Here is a 17,563-nt window from a genome sequence, read left to right as displayed (position 1 = left end):
CTTATCTGCGAGACAGAAATTGCTCAATGCTCAAGGAACTCATAGCAACCACTGAAGGAACCTAGGGTTTAATGGAAACCCTGGCCTATATAAAGGATGTGTGAAGCTATTATTAATAATTAATATAAAATGGAGCATTTACAAGATTTTTTAGAGGGTTTTAAGATGCTTTGTTAATAAAAGTGTTATGGGTTTATATTGATTTCTGTGAAGGCTTGTACTTTTGTACCAATGATTCTTTCTTTTTATTGTGTGCAAATAAATATCTAGTGATAATGGTACATCCCCCAAGCAGGATCATTTATGGAATTGGTGAACAATGAATCAATGTTTTTTTTTAATACATTTTCCTTATCCTGGCTTTTCAAAATAACAAATGCAATATGGGAGTTGGATGAAAGATTTAGTGCAGAGGTCTACACAGCAAACCAAAAAGAGGGACAACTGAGGAGGAACAGACGGATTGGTTCCAAAAGAGGAACAGTCCTGCTAACAAAAGGACAGTTGGCAGCTAGGAGTTCACAATGCTTTTTTTTTTTAGGGAATTGTTTTGCCACCTCCCCAGCCCTTTAGCTGCTAGCATGGTCTGAATTTCTTTGGGATGGAGGAAGGTTTCCTGAACATGTGGCTGCTGCCATTGGCTTTCACAGGAGTCACATGATCAAAAGGTTCAGAATGTAAACAATGATCAGGAGTTGTCTGTAACAGCTTAAAGCGGAAATAAAATTCAAGATATAAAGACTAATGATCAGGTAGACTCTTTAATGCAAAATGTTTCTTCTGCAATACAGTAAATACCTGCTTGCAGCGTTCTCTGGAATGTAAATTGAGTTCTGTCAAAATGACAGAACTCCTAAACTGAACTCCCACATTGGCCAATGAAGACTGCCATAGCCTGGAACCCAGAAGAAGTTGGGTAGAAGATGCTGGCACCATTGAGAGACATTGGACCATTAAAGAAAAGGTAAGTATCAGGACTTTAGCTCTGGCCACCAACAGTTCGTTTTTTTTTCCGTTCAGCCAGAGGGCTAAATGAAAAAAAAAGAAACTTTTTCCTCCATCCATATAAGTTAGAATACACTGATCAGTGGGTGCTTCCACTGATCGATAAGGATTTTCCAGAATGTTTCCTTGCTGAACCAGCTGAATTTTAGTCAGCTTTAATAACTGTGCTGGGAGCACGCAGTGAGCATGCTCAGCACATAAAAGGTGTTCCCCAAGAGCGCATGTCCCATCCACTACATATATGCATACCGCTGGCAGGAATAGGCTAACAAAATTCTAACACATTATAACTGAATGAAAATGACACATTAAATGTTGTGTTTCCAAGAACACATACCTCGCGGTTGTTAATAACCTTTTCTCTAGGGTTTCTTTTATTTAACTTTGTCAATGCTACTTCATTTTTAAGGATTGCCATGTGCAGACTTGACAACATTTACTTTCTTAAACCATTAGCTTCTGTTCTCTTCCTTATCTCCTGTGTGATCTTATCGCTAAGCCTGACACCTGCACTTTCCATCTGATATTACCGAAAGACCATGCATCAAGCTTTAACTTTTCCACACTTCTCACATTCATGCAGCTTTACTCTCCTAACATGGTAACTATACTTATTGATTTTGCCACAGAACAGATCTTTGTCTCTGGTGAACGTGGTAATGTTTTATATCCATCAGTTATTTACAGCAGAAATGCTGGCAAAATAAAAATATGAATAAATAGTACGATTTATATAAATTTTGTTAAGTTTGTTAATTAAAAACAAATGCACAGTGTTTTTTTTTTATTTACTGAGTCCTCTCCCCTAACATTGTTTAAAGTGGTATTAAACCATTTATTATATTGCAGCTTACCAATTCTTAGATGTGATATCTGCATTAGTCTTCTTTTTTAGGCTTTCCTTATTCTATTTTCAACTGGCGATCTGGACAGTAAGACTCATGCACACTGGACATTTTTACAGCTGCTGTTTTTGGCTTCAGCATGTTATCCTATGTGCCCATGCACACATAGGCTGTTATCAGTGTTTTTTGACAGGGCCGTTTTCTGTCTGGAAAAAAACCCAGAACTAGTGGGTTTTAAAGCGGAGTTCCATCCAAAAATGTATCTTTTGGATTCTCCCCCCCCCCCCTCCGGTGTCACATTTGACACCTTTCAGGGGGAGGAGGGAGCAGATACCTGTCTAATACAGGTATTTCACTCCCACTTCGGGCCTTAGATATCCGAGCCACCTGCGGGTATCTACGCCACTTCAGGCGCCTTCTCCATCTCCCCCGTTGTTTTCTGGGAGACACACAGTTACCAGAAGACAGCACGGACCAGTGGGATCGCACAGCTCGAGTTGCGCATGCGCAGTAGGAAACCAGGAAGTGAAACCAGGAAGCGCAGTAGGAAACCAGGAAGGTGCTGACCTCATGGGCGCCCTGGACAGGTAAGTGTCCTTATTTAAATAAAAATAAAATCTGGCGGAACTCCGCTTTAAGAGGAGTTTTTCAGCTTTAAAAACCCTCTAACTCTGATAAAAGCTTAAAAGCGCTGAAAAGCTATTCGCCATTCATCAGCGTTTTTGAGCCATCACTTTTTTTTGGGAGTATGGTTTTGCAAAAAAAAAAGCTAAAAAATGCAACAGCTACAAAACCCCCCAACAAATGCTGCAAAACTCATTCTACAGCTACAGCTTTCTACAGCTATCGCTACTGGAGTTTTTATAACATCCAGTGTGCATGAGGTCTAAGAGGAGTTTTTTAACTGTAAAAACACGCTAACTCTGATGCCGCATAAATTTTTCATGACGAGAAAAATGCAATTTTTTAAAAGTGGTCATTAAAAAACGACCGTGTGTAGGCTCCAGAGCATTTTTAGGTTATGAGAAGGGAAATTTGCATAATCAGCCCAAAGGGTGTCGCCAATCGAATGGAACTTCCCCTTTATAGTGCCGTCGTACGTATTGTACGTCACCGTGCTTTGCTCAAGCATTTTTTTTCACGATCGTGTGTATGCAAGGCAGGCTTGAGAGAAATCATGTCGAGAAAAACTTTGTTTTTTCCATGACATTAAAAACGGTCATGTGTACGCGGCATGATAATTGCTTAAAAATGGTAAGAAACGCTAAAAGACGTGGCTATTCAGCGTTTATCAGCATTTTTGAGCCATAAGCTTTTTAAGGAGAAGTTTTGCTATAAAAAAAGCTAATAAACGCAACAGCTAAAACATTTTTTAAAACGCTACTCCAAAAAAGCTGCAAAGCTCATTCTACAGCTAAAGTTTTCTACATCTAACGCTACTGACGTTTTTATAACATCCAATGTGCATGAGGCCTGATGCCTTGTACACACAATCGGAATTTCTGATGGGAAAAGTCAGACAGACTTTTTCCATCGGATATTCCGATCGTGTGTAGCCCCATCGGAGTTTTTTCGTTGGCTATTCCAATGAATTCTATCAGAGTTTAGATATAGAACATGTTCTTTTTTACTCCGATGGAATTCCGATCGTGTGTACAAGGCATTAGTCTATTGTTTTTCAAAAGAACAAGCTCTCTTGAATATTGTATCGGCTTTTATTTATTTATGTAAAACCTTTATCCTGAAAGAAAAAAAACTATTTGCTGTAAATGTTTATGAAGTATTAGCTGGCGTTTGGCTTCACTTTGTTCATGTTTTTAAATCTGCTAGTAGATCTAAGCTCTGGGGCAATTGCCCTTTACAGAGTGCTAGTGCACTTGCAAAAGTGCACAGTCTATTTGCCTTTAGTAAATCAACCCCAAAGTTTCAAGCCCTATACACACTATCAGTTTTCCTGCAGGTTTTTGTCTTCGGGTTTACCAAAACCATCTAATATGAGGTCAGAGGCGGCTCTTTAATTAGGCAAATTAGGCGGTCGCGTAAGGCATCACACTCTCAAGGGCCTCGCGGCCACCTAACTTGCCCAATGCATTGCCCCAATTTTGAGGGACAGGGGACCCTAACGCTGCTGTGTTCAGGAGCGGGGCCAGCAGCGTCCCTAACAACAAGTGAATATCGTTGACACCACCCCTTGTGACGTCAATGTCCCAGCATTCCCTTCAGTTAATGATGTCACAAGGGGTGGGGTTCACTAGGTGACAACACCAGGTGGCCCCCGCCGCTTAGTTATTAAAGAGCAGGATCTGGGGGCCGCCTTGTTAAAGGGGGCTTCCAGATTCCGATAAGCCCCCTGCCCGCAGACCCCCACAACCACCGTCCAGGGTTGTAGGGAAGAGACTCTTGTCCTTGAAGTATTTTTCCCATCATGGGTGTGTGTGGGGGCCCCATGTCAAGTTTTGCCTTAGGCCTCACAAAGCCTAGAGCCGCCTCTGTATGAGGTCAAACCTTAAGAGTTTCAATTCGTATGCAATCAGGCAGGCCTTCACCCTTCACTACACAGTTTTGGTAAACCTGAAGACAAAAACCTGCAGGAAAACTGATAGTGTGTATGGGGCTTCACACTGGATTACAGCACAGATCTGGAAGAAATACACAAAGCATGCCAAGATTCAAGTAAGAAAACACATAAAAAATGTATTAAGACAATATTTGCTTATCCTGAAGCTCAGTTGTAATCCAACCAGCAGGCTGCATCATATACTGTATGTGATTTATATTTTTCTTGCCCATAGTTACAGTTTAGTGTTCAAATTATTGCATAAACCTAATCATCTCTTTAAGAAGGAGGCTGGGATAGGGGATCCTGCGCTGATGCTTATTACCCCCAGGCTGCATTATGTACTGCTAATATGTTACTTCTGCCTCTAATTGGAGTATTTTCGAATCCATGCTTGCCTTAAAACTGCGTACTCCGTATAATTATATCAAACATGCAGCAGTTACAACTTTTTTATATGATTCAGTAATACTTATCACGGTTATGGAGCTTCTGCATTATGATTAGTAACATAGACGATATAAAGAGGATCAAATTGTGCAGCGTTTCCTTAGCTTTAGTACAGACCTTGGGCGATCAGTTCAATAAGACTTATAAAATACCCGGGATGGCCAACCACATCATTACGCCAAATTATCTGCTAATAACTTCAAGGTTTCATAGTGATTGTCAAATAAAACATCTGGATGAAACAGAGTACATATTTATTTGTTCAAACTGGTTCCTATCAACCAATTCATCCTATTAGCTAGAACACAGTAACAGCTGTTGGCTGGATGAATTGAATACAGTATGTCTCTGGATACAATATGATTACATGATTAGGTGTCATGTCTTACAATATTTAAGATGTTATCTTTATAATGATAGTCATGTCAGTTTACATTAGCTATAAACAGGCAGATTTCTTATTAATGGGACACCTAATATAGCCTAGCATATTTTTAAAATGCTATATGCTCAACAATACAGCCAATAAACCAGCTGAGATGAATTGTGAATAGAAGCTGGCTGGTATTTTATCCCCTACACCAGTTCTCAACCCTGTCCTAAAGTACCCCCAACAGGCCATGTTTGCAGGTTTTCCTTTATTTTGCACAGGTGCTTTGAATCAGAGTCAATGGCTTGGTATTTTGGACAGCTATTTTATCTAAGAGAAAGTCCCAAAACATGATCTGTTGGAGGTACTTGATGACAGGGTGGAGAACCGCTGCCCTACACCACATGTGGCACACACAAGGCCCCGGGGCCAAATCCAACCTGCCAGGCCATTTCATGTGGCTTTTACACCTCTCCTGTAGCTGTGGCACCCCCCTCGTCTCTGCCCCCACCTTTTTTTTTATCAGTCAGCAGCAGAGAGGAGGACAGAACTCCTCTTAGGCCGCGTACACACGTTCGGACAAAACCGATGAGAATGGACCGAGGTTCAGTTTCATCGGTCCAAACCGACCGTGTGTATAGCCCATCAGTCTGTTTTCCTTCGGTCCAAAATTTTAAAACATGCTTTAAAATCGAACCGATGGCCCGCTGCCCGATCGGTCCAAACCGATGGTTAGTACAGAAAGCATCGGTTCAAAACCCGCGCATGCTCAGAATCAAGTCGACGCATGCTTGGAAGCATTGAACTTCATTTTATTCAGCACGTTGTGTGTTTGACGTCACCGCGTTCTGACCCGATCGGTTTTTGGAACGATGGTGTGTACGCACATCAGACCATCAGGCCACTTCAGTGGTGAACCGATGGAAATGGCCCGTCGGACCATTCTCATCGGTTTGGAACGACCGTGTGTATGGGGCCTTACAGTTGCTGCATCTCTCTGTGCAGCCGCAGCATCTTGCCTCCCCCGGTTTCAGGATTCAACAGACTCCATCAGCTAACTCCAGCCCTTCTCTGTTTTTTCTCCAGATCTTCCACTTTCTTTTTCCCAGCTTCGCTCCCAGCTTCTTCCCGGCGGCAGCACAAGGTAAGGGAGGGTGGGGGGGCTCCTGCCTGTTCACAGTGAGGGGGCTCATGACATCTGATGTCAGGCCTAGTACACACGAGAGGATTTATCCGCGGATACGGTCCAACGGACCGTTTCCGCGGATAAAACCTCTCGAGGATTTCCGCGGATTTGGATCCGATGGAGTGTACTCACCATAGGATCGAAATCCGCACCGAAATCCCATCGCGATGACGTGTCGCGCCGTCGCCGCGATGATGACGCGGCGACGTGCGCGACGCGGTCATATAAGGAATTCCACGCATGCGTCGAATCATTACGACGCATGCGGGGATCCATTCGGACGGATTGATCCGGTGAGTCTGTACAGACCAGCGGATCAATCCGTTGGGATGGATTCAAGCGGATAGATTTGAAAGCATGTCTTCAAATTTGTATCCGCTTGAAATCCATCCCAGGGGATAAAAATCCGCGGAAACAGATCCGCTGGGTTGTACACACCAGCGGATCTATCCGCTGGAACTGATCCGTAAATCAGTTCCAGCGGATAGATCCTCTCGTGTGTACGGGGCCTAAGGGGTTGTAGGGTGCTCTGGACATCTGCTTATAATTACTATGAGAATAATACAATTCTATGCCAGTTGAAAAGGAGGGTCACACACCGCTGGTATCATCCACAAGAAACTTTATTGGCGACTGTTCATTCAGAACAGCACGGCAGAACCATATTATGTCTGATCAGTCTCCAATAAAGTTTCTTGTGGATAATTCCAGCGAAGCAGAACCCTCCTGTCAGACATGCATCATCTGCTACAGGAGTGTGAGTGGGCTCCATGCCGGTCTACACCTGCCCTTTACAGCTTAAAGTGGATTTAAACCCTCCACACACCCAGTGAAGTGAACAGCCTCAGATGATACACAGATAAACCAAATCTCCCTACATAAGTTTTACATGTATATATATCTGCTGTCTTCACATTTATATACTATTTAGAAAGTTCAGATCGTGTTAGGAGATTTTCTCTTCCTGTTTAACACAGAGTGTGATGTCTGGGCATACAGTCAAAATAGCCAAAATTGCTGATTGGAGGAAAGGCACACACCCCCTCTCATCATAGGCAAAGACTCTTAGAGGTGTTATGTAATAGGGCCTGCTTTCTGTTAATCTGTAACTTCCCTGACCGAAATTTCAGGCTGCTTTTGTCTAAAGTGTCAAAGACTTTCTCAGGAGTTATCAGGCTGATAACAGAGGAACGGGTCAGGAGAGAGCTAAGGGACTTAGCTCATTGAAGAGAGATAACAAAACACTGCAGATATATGTTCCCAGCTCAAATGTCATGAATCAGGTTTACATCCACTTTAAGCCTTACTTTATTACTAAAACCAGTAATGACTGAATGCAAAGACAATTATTCAATATGATAAAAAGTAGATACATGTATATAGTCATACACATATAACCGGCCCTTTGAGGGCAACCATAATGCTCATGCCACAATGACATTGAGTTTGATACCCCTGCCCTACACTAATGCATCCCTCTGACACTTTACCCTACCCTACCTGAGTACTTTTTTGCCCCCTATAGATAGCTAAAAACAATAAAAAAATATGTAAGGGGAGAATCTTTTGGTAGAAAAGCCTTTGCATGTTCCTTCTGCCAAACAACTTTTTTCCCTTTTTTTGTGTGTACATTGCCTATGGTTATAGCTCCCAATTGTCCATCTTTTGAGACCAAATTCCTCAGTTCCTCTTGCAGCCCCAGTTGTCCCAGTTTTTGTACATTCCCAATACAAAATTTACTATTTTTCTACCAAAAGTGTTATATTACACAATTTTTTTTATCCAAGCTCAATATTACTGCATGTGTTATATTAAAAATCCAATATAAAGGAAAATAGAGCTAAAAAAAACACTTATGTGGCTTAGTCAACCATTTTTTGCATATTAGATCCGTATAATCTGTGCCGTGCCAGGGACGTGTCATTTGTCCACATACTGTGTGCTAAAAGCTGTCCCTCTTTTTTATTTCAGAATGTTGGGAGATTTGCCTTTGGTGCATATGCAGTACAGTGTACACCCTTGTTATCTATAAGCTCCTGAGAATAGCGCCGATGCTAGGATAATGTAACTCCTGTGCAAATACATATGAATTGCATCATCACTGGCTACCTGAAGAGAGAAGGCACCACAGAAGAACAGGAGAAGGTGGCAGTGGCGGTAATGGAGCAGCAGTAGAGATTTCAGACCCGTCAGTGAGGGATAAGGTCAAACTAAGAGGTACGTCTGCCATAATGTCCAAGTTTTCTGTTTATGCTTGCTCATTATAGCAAGTCCTTCAAGTAACCCCCCATCCTTACTGTACAGATTATTTAAAATCCCTTGAAATTTTCCACATTTTGCCATGTTACAACCAAAAACTTAATTGTATTTTATTGGGATTATGGTGTCCGTTTAATAAACTGTGAAGTTTTTTCTCCGTTCAGTTCACAGCAGTTCACGGCAGTTCTCATGAGGAGAATTATCTCCTCTGCAGCCGGTTTAATAAACTGAGAACTTCAGTTCTCAGATGGTGAACAGAGGTGAAGTTTTTTCTCTGAAAACAGCCGAGATCTGTGTAAAAGTGGGTGGACTGCCTGTAATCTCGTGAGATATTGTGAGATTATGGTGCAGCCGAATTCAAACAGTGAAACTAACGTTTAAAAGAACATGTAATTAATGTTTTCAGACATGTGATAACATATATATATATATATATATATATATATATATATATATATATATATAAAATTACATATATATATAAATACTGTATGTATATGTATGTGTGTGTATATGTGTGTGTGTATATATATATATATATATATATACACATATATATATACCGTATTTATCAGCCTATTGTGCGCACCCGCGTATAGCGCGCACCCCTACTCTGGACGTGAAATTCCTGAATTTTATTTATTTTTTATTACTTACAGTTTTGGTGTCTTGCCTGGCGTCCATCGGCGGCCTTGTCCGGTCTGGCGTCCGTCTGCGACCTTCGTGGTGTCCTCCCCGCTGCTCCTGCGCTGTCTCTGAGCCGATCCCTGCTTCCCACGCTGTGTTTGAACGCCGCCGCCGCCAACATATACCGAGCGCAGTACACTCAGGCACGCTCGGCTCCTCTCGCATAACCTAGAAGGGAGCCGAGCCTGGCCGACTGTACCCGAGTATACTGCGCTCGGTATATGTCTGCGGCAGCGTTCAAACACAGCGCGGGAAGCAGTGATCGGCGGCAAAGTTCAAACACAGTGCGGGAAGCAAGTATCGGCATATATCGCGCACCCACAATTTTGCCCTGATTTTAAGGGAAAAAAGTGCGCGTATACGCCGATAAATACGGTATATATGTGTGTGTGTGTGTGTGTGTGTGTGTGTGTATATATATATATATATATATATATATATATATATATATATATATACACATACACACACACACGTGTTATATAGATACTGTATGTGTATATATATATATATATACACATACACACATATACACACACACACATACACACACACACACGTATATTGTTGTTAATATTAATTTTTAACCCACTGGTGTTGAAATTAGGAAGAAATAAGCCTTCTTCCTCTTATCACACCAGCTTCTCTCCCAGATTCTCCACCTCTGAGCTGGTGAATCTGGAAGGGAGATATTTCAGGTGAAGAGCTGTGAAATCTTCAGATCACGGTTTATTAAACTGGCCGTTTGTGACAAAACATCCATGTGCTGTGATGTGAAGTGAAGAATGTGTTCTCTGTTCCTTATCACAGTTTATTAAACCGGCAATGCTCTGTGATAAGCAGTGATCAGCCGTGATCATCATGATCTCCGCTTATCACGGTTTATTAAACGTACACCTATATGTGATAGACCAACAGAACGTGGTACATAACTGTAAAGTGGAAGGAAAATGATAAATGGTTTTCAAAATGTTTTACAAATAAATATGAGAAAAGTGTGGCGTGCATTTGTATGGCGCCCCCCTGAGTCAATACTTTTTAGTTTGGGTTTGTCTCTACCAGCTTTGCACATCTAGAGAGTGACATTTTTGGCCATTTTTTTTTGCAAAATAGATCAAGCTCTGTCAGATTGGAATGAGAGCGTCTGTGAACAGAAATGTTCAAGTCTTGCCACAGATGCTCAATTGGATATAGGTCTGGACTTTGACTGGACCATTCTAACACATGAATATGCTTTGACCTAAACCATTCCCTTGTAGCTCTGGCTGTATGTTTAGGGTTGTTTTCCAGCTGGTAGGTGAACCTCCGCCCCAGACTCAAGTCTTTTTCAGACTTTAACAGGTTTTCTTTTAAGATTGCCCTGTATTTGGTTTCATCCATCTTCCCATCAACTCTGACCAGCTTCCCTGTCCCTGATGAAGAATAGAATCCCCACATTATGATGCTGCCACCACCATGTTTCACGGTGGGATGGTGAGTTCAGGGTGATGTACAGTGTTAGTTTTTAGCCACACATAGCGTTTTGCTTTCAGGCCAAAAAGTAAAATTTTGATCTTATCTGACCAGAGCACCTTCTTCCACATGTTTGCTGTGTCCCCCACATGGCTTCTCGCAAACTGCAAACTAGACTTCTTATGGTTTTCTTTCAACAATGGCTTCTTCTTACCCCTCTTCCATAAAGGCCAGATTTGTGGAGAGCACGACTAATAGTTGTCCTGTGGACAGATTCTCCCACCTAAGCTGTGGATCTCTGCAGCTCCTCCAGAGTTATCATGGGCCTCTTGGCTGCTTCTCTAATTAATGCTCTCCTTGCCCAGCCTGTCAGTTTAGGTGGACAGACATGTCTTGGTAGATTTGTTGAGCCATACTCTTTCCATATTCAGATGACGATTGAACAGTGCTCCCTGAGATGTTCAAAGCTTGGGATATTTTTTTATAACCCAACTCTGCTTTAAACTTATCCACAACTTTATCCCTGACCTGTCTGGTGTGTTTCTTGGTCTTCATGATGCTGTTTATTCACTAAGGTTCTCTAACAAACTTCTGAGGGCTTTACAGAACAACTGTATTTATACTGACATTAAATTACACACAGGTGGACTCTCTTTACTAATTAGGTGACTTCTGAAGACAATTGATTCCACTAGATTTTAGTTAGAGGTATCAGAGTAAAGTGGGCTGAATACAAAGGCATGCCACACTTTTCAGATAAAAAAAAATATTTAAAAACCATTTATAATTTTTTCTTTCACTTCACAATTATGTGCCACTTTGTGTTGGTCTATCACATAAAATCCCAATAAAACACATTTACGTTTTTGGTTGTAACATGACAAAATGTCGAAAATTTCAAGAGGTATGAATACTTTTTCAAGTCACTGTATGTTCAGTTCCTTTTTCCTCAAGGAAAGGAAAACAACAAGCAATGCTGGCAAAGAAATGTCCACTGCCCATTGAATTTGTATTAGTGGGTAATAAGAGTATTCTTACTGGCCTAGAGATTGCCAGTTAAAGGGGTATAGTTTTGAGGTCAGTTTGGCTGGGACTCTTGTAACAAAGAAAACTCATGTTGGAAATATCCCAGCACATACAGACCTCACAAAATATGTATTAAAATTATATTGACATGCTGTTCTTCAAGAAGTACATCAAAAACTCTGATCATGAAGTCACAAATATTTACTCATCTGCAAAGAGTTTAAATAAATTTGAAGTACACACATAATTCCTTATGGAATCACAAATATTCTTTCATCTGCTCTTAAATCAAATACATTTTAAGAAATACATAAAACAGATGCCAACTGTCCTAGATTTTCTGGGACAGTCTCAGATCTTGGACTCTTTAGTCCTGATGATGCTCTGTCCTGGACAATGTCTTGGGATCACAGTTTCACTCGTATCTGAGTTATTGTGCTTGCACAGTACCTCAGCAGTAGGGATGAGTTTCAAGTTCGAGTCAAACTCATGTTTGACTCGAACATTGCCTGTTCGCCGAACAACGAACAATTTGGGGTGTTCGCGGCAAATTCGAAAAGCCGCGGAAGACCCTGTTAAAGTCTATGGGAGAAATCTAAAATGCTAATTTTAAAGGCTAATATGCAAGTTATTGTCCTAAAAAGTGTTTGGGGACCTGGGTCCTGCCCCAGGGGACATGAATCAATGCACGGGAGCAGTGAATTTAATAATGCTTAGAGTGAAACAATTAAAGTAAAAAATATTCCTTTAAATTTCGTACCTAGGGGGGGTGTAAAGTAAGCATGTGAAAAAGCGCATGTTTCCTGTACTTAGAACTGTCTCTTCATTTCCTTAATGTATTTAAGACCGATGGCTGGATGGAGTTTATTATGAAAACTATTTTACATGCTGTTTTGGGGCACTGTGAATGCACATTAACCTCACTTACAATGAAATGGTGTGCATGTGCCCTTACAGTGTGTCTGCTACTTGTCAATTTCCAAAGCCTTAAATAACTTATCTTACCAGTAATCCTGACAACGCTTTTTTTGTTTAAGAGCTGTACTATTATACTGGAACAATCCCTGAAGCTCAGTGGCGAGATCGTCATACTAACATCGCAAGTGTTAGTACGGCGATCTGTATGTTTTTTTTTGTTTTAACCCATTGGGTTGTATGGAAAAAAACTCATTGGCCCGAATTCAAAAAGCACTTAAGCCAACGTATCTCGAGATACGCCGCGTAAGTGTAAATATGCGCCGTCGTATCTATGCGCCGTACTCTGAAACCAAGATACGCCTGAAAATAGGCTTCATCCGACCGACGTAACTTTCCTACGCCGGCGTATCGTGGGCGCATATTTACGCTGGCCGCAAGGGGCGCTCCCATTGATTTCCTATTCAAATATGGAAATTAGGGAGTTACGTCGATTCACAAACGTAGTTGAGCCCGGCGCATTATATATACGCGCTTTGCGTAAGTCCTACGTCCGGCGAAAAGTTATTCCCCATATAGGAGGCGCAAGTCATGCAAAGGTATGGACCAGGGAACACAGCCTTCACATTTTACGTCGTTTACGTTGTACGTGAATAGGGCTAGGCGTATGTTGGGTTCACGTCGTAGGCAGTGATTCGACGTATCTTAGGCAGTTGTTTTGACGTGATTCTAAGCATGCGCACTGGGATGCGTCCACCGGACGGCGCATGCGCTGTACGTTATTCGTATCTTTATGGCGCTCAGTCCATCATTTACATGGGGTCACGCCTCATTAGCATGGCTCACGCCCACTTTCACATACGCTGGCTTACGCCAAGGAAACCCAGCGTAGATTTGGGGGCAAGTGCTTTGTGAATACTGTGTGCTGCGTCGGCGTAGCGTATATTCGATACGCTACGCCGGCATAAATATGCGCCGATGTATGTGAATCTGGGCCCTAGTGTGCACCTCACATAACAGATAGAGCTGCACTACTATAACAATTAAAATGTTAAGATTCATTTTATGCACAATGGGGACGGGTTCTACTTAAGATATGTCCTGGGGCTATCTTCATCTCTTCTTCAGTTATATTATATGTTGGTGTATATTATTACAAAAACTGCTTTTTTTTTTGTAAACTGAGTAGATTTGTAATTTAAGTTTAAGCATGCAGCTAAAAAAATGTGTTTTACATATTTTTGTGTTGCTTGGACCTGCAAGCCACAGAGGTATTTCCAGCCCGGAGCTCTAAATGTTACATTAGGACTGACAGCTCTGGTGTTAACCCTGAAAGACATAACATTGAGTAAACATTATGACAGGCTATTCCCCTACTTTACGTTTATCTAACCGTGCTGGAACAAAACCACTTAGAGCTTCTCTGGAGAGTCATTCAACATATACAGCTTGGGAAACATCAAAGCGAAAGACGAGAGGGTGATTTGTCTTTGTAAGCTCTTGTGTGTCCTGGTGGAATTTGCCATTTTTATCATTCTTTATTAAATTACTGATAATTTCACAAAATTGTGCATTCTCATTTCTACTGTATAATTTTCATTATTTCAAATGTTTTACATTATAACAGTTACAATTACTCTGGATATGATAAGTGTTTTGTACGGGATTGTGAGAAATATCACCAATGCTTCCATGGAAATTGACCACTTTTAACCTCCCTGGCGGTATGATTCTGTCTGGAATTACGTACCAAAAGCAGTACAATTATTTGCAAGGAAATTTGGCGTTTTATACTGTAGGCCTGCAATTCTTAGGAATAACTAATTTAAATCTGACCAAACAAGAGTCTAGTAGGCATCCCGGGTATGAAATTTTTTTAAAAACAAAATTATAAATTATAATATAATAAATAATTATAAATAATTACAACAAATAATAATATAATTATATTAAAAATTATTCAATAATGTAATCAACTCAAAATCACTGAAATTTGCTCAGTTGCAGAATTGTCGCTGTCATTACTTTTATTTTTTTATGACGAATTTCCCCACAAATCGCTATCGCACAATTCTGCAAGTGATTATAATTTATTATCGCTGTTCTCTAGCTGGTCTAAAACCATTTTTGACATAAAGGGACACTTTTGGTTGCTATGGACAATCTACAGTTTGCAGGCAGAAAGAACAGTTTTTATTATATAAAAGAACATGTAGGGCACTGGCCAGACCACTAGGGACAAGGGGTGTGTGTATTTTTTACATACAGTACTGTAATCTATACGATTACAGTATACTGTATGTAATGTGTTTGTTTACTTTTTTGAATTTGGCGCCGTTCTCCGCCCCCGTGCATCATAACGTCGCAGGGAACGGAGATCGGCGGCACACGGGGACACTGTGAATCGAGCGAGGACCCGCTCGCTCACACAGCGGGGATGCATCGCTGGATCCAGGGACAAGGTGAGTAAACCAAGCCTGTGGATTCAGCGAGAAGGTAAGCCGCGCCGCTGCACGCTCTGCACATCAACCCGAGCGCGACTCAGGGATACCGATCCTAGCATGGAAAACCACCCCGAGTCACGCTCAAGGATACCGTAAAGGAGGTAAATACTGGTTCTACTGTGACTTCTACTAGGGGTTTGCAAATTACCACTTGTATTACTTCTGCCCTCGTGTCACTGCTACTACAACCCGTGCTTCTCTTATTACCAATGGTGCTTTCCACTGTTGCACTTTAATACTTGTTCAGACCAGAAGTGATGGACTGCGTTGGCCATCATTGTCCAACACAGTCCTAACGCAAGGACAAGGCAATATGTCTTATGTCCTATGGTGCTGCATTGGTGTGTGCTAAAAAAAATAGGACATGGTATATTTGTGCACAGTGCAGAACATTTGCTATAGTTCAAAGAGTGTGAAACCTTCTCTTGTTTGTCCAAAAGTAGCTGTGAATATAAAGCAGACACTATGCTGCCTCCAATTGGTTACTCTAACATAGTTTTCATTACAATAATTTCATAGTATGGGGCCTAGCTTGTACAAAATTGTTTCATTTTGAAGGTGTGCCCTGATGTCTTAAAACTAACTTGTTAAACCATTGGGCTAGGTTTTTTAATACTGAATGTCTGTTTATAATGGAGCTAATACACCGAAAATTGTGGCTGTGGCACGTGACCTTTGATTTGAATGGCTGAGTTTGGCAGGCGTTGCCACCTGACACCTTGGCATGTCGTGATAAATTTGCCATGGCATGTCAACAGCCTCCTCCGGTTGCTGTTTAGTTTTTAGGCGGGTGGCTAGAGGTGGTAAAACTGCAGCTCAGCTACCTGTTTTTACTAACATCCCCCCTACCCACTATACCAGTATTTCTGTTGACGCTAATACTACAGTTTCTGCTAATACTACTACTGCTTCTAACATACTGTTTCTACTTCTTGTACTACTACTGTCTCTTCTACAGCTTGCCTCTTATTGTTACAGCTTCTACAAAGCAACTACTATTGTTTTTAACTACCATCACAAATAAGAGTAAAGCCTTGTACACATTAGAAGTTTTATTTTCGTTCAACCCAGTGAGAGATTAACGTACTTACACAAGTGGAGAAAATGAAAATACAGTTGTGAAGTGTGGGGAGAATAGGCTTCTCCGTTTTCAGGGATCGTCTAAAAGCTAATAGAGTAGGAGATAATCGGACAGATTGGGGTAAGGAGTTCCGTAGGATTGTAGAGGCTCTGGGAAAGTGCTGGAGACGAGCATGGGAGGAGATGAGGAGGGAACTAGGGAGCAGGAGGTTTTGAGAGGAATGAAGAGAACAATTAGGTTGGTATTTTGAGATATGCTCCGTCGTGCCTTTGTGTACTGACAGGGCCGATAGAACACACTGATCAGCATTGGCAGCCATTGGCTGCCAGCTCAGATCGGATGCGGGTCGGATGCTGATTTTTGACATAAGCCGCTTGTGAGACCTGGCTTCTGTAGAGCAGAGGGCCGAAAGACACAGGGGCCAAAAGATGGCCAGTTCCTGCCTAGGATTTCCTCTATTTCCTTGTTTTCATACTTGATTTAAGCTAGCCAGGCCATACTTAGTTAGATTTTTTTTTCAACTGTAACATTCTGAAAAATCATTCATCAGAGCATTCTTTGTTTTCATCTGGCAAACAATTTCATTCGAAAGCCTGTGAAATTTGGTCCAGACCTGTTATTTGAATGGAGTTCCAAAGGTAATAAACAGGTTTCATTACAATGTAAAAGTATGATTTTTCCTGAATAAAGATAACATTTACTGTTAGAATTTCATTAGTTTGAGAAATAATGTTCCATCCTGCTCCTTTTCTCACTACTACTGTTGAAAACAAACTGTGATTTGACCCCAATAACCATTAGAAAATCAAACTTAATGTTCTGCAAATGAATTTTTTTAAATGAAATTCCACTGGTGTATGGCCAGCTTTAGAAATGTTGCACAATGTATTATTGTATATCTTAACTTTAACCTCTTGCCCTCCTGAAGATGTTCACCCTTCATGACCAGGCCATTTTTGTGCTATTCTGCACTACTTTAGCTGGCAATTGCATGGTCATGCAACACGGTACCCAAACGAAATGTATATATTTTTTTCACACATTTTGGTGGTTATTGATCCCCACTGTTTTTTTTTTTTATTGTTGGCGAAATAAATGAAAAAAAGACAGAACATTTTGTAAAAAACAGTGGCCCAGATTCAGCATAGCTTGCGCGATATTTGCGGGGGAGCAGGGCAACGATTTTGCCCTGCGCCCCCGCAAATATTTTGCGCTGCCCTCGATTC

At 41.2% G+C, this 17,563-nt stretch overlaps 1 protein-coding gene across 2 annotated transcripts in view; it reads right to left on the bottom strand.

Moving 5' to 3' along the window:
• Nucleotides 1-17,563, bottom strand: part of COL5A3 (collagen type V alpha 3 chain) — a 304,770-nt gene that overhangs the window by 237,088 nt on the left and 50,119 nt on the right. The window lies entirely within an intron of this gene.

This window comes from Rana temporaria, chromosome 3 (assembly GCF_905171775.1).
Source record: "Rana temporaria chromosome 3, aRanTem1.1, whole genome shotgun sequence".
NCBI classification, from domain to species: Eukaryota; Metazoa; Chordata; class Amphibia; order Anura; family Ranidae; genus Rana; species Rana temporaria.
Note: the sequence above shows the minus strand (reverse complement) of the source record. Positions and strands in the feature narration are given on the sequence as shown.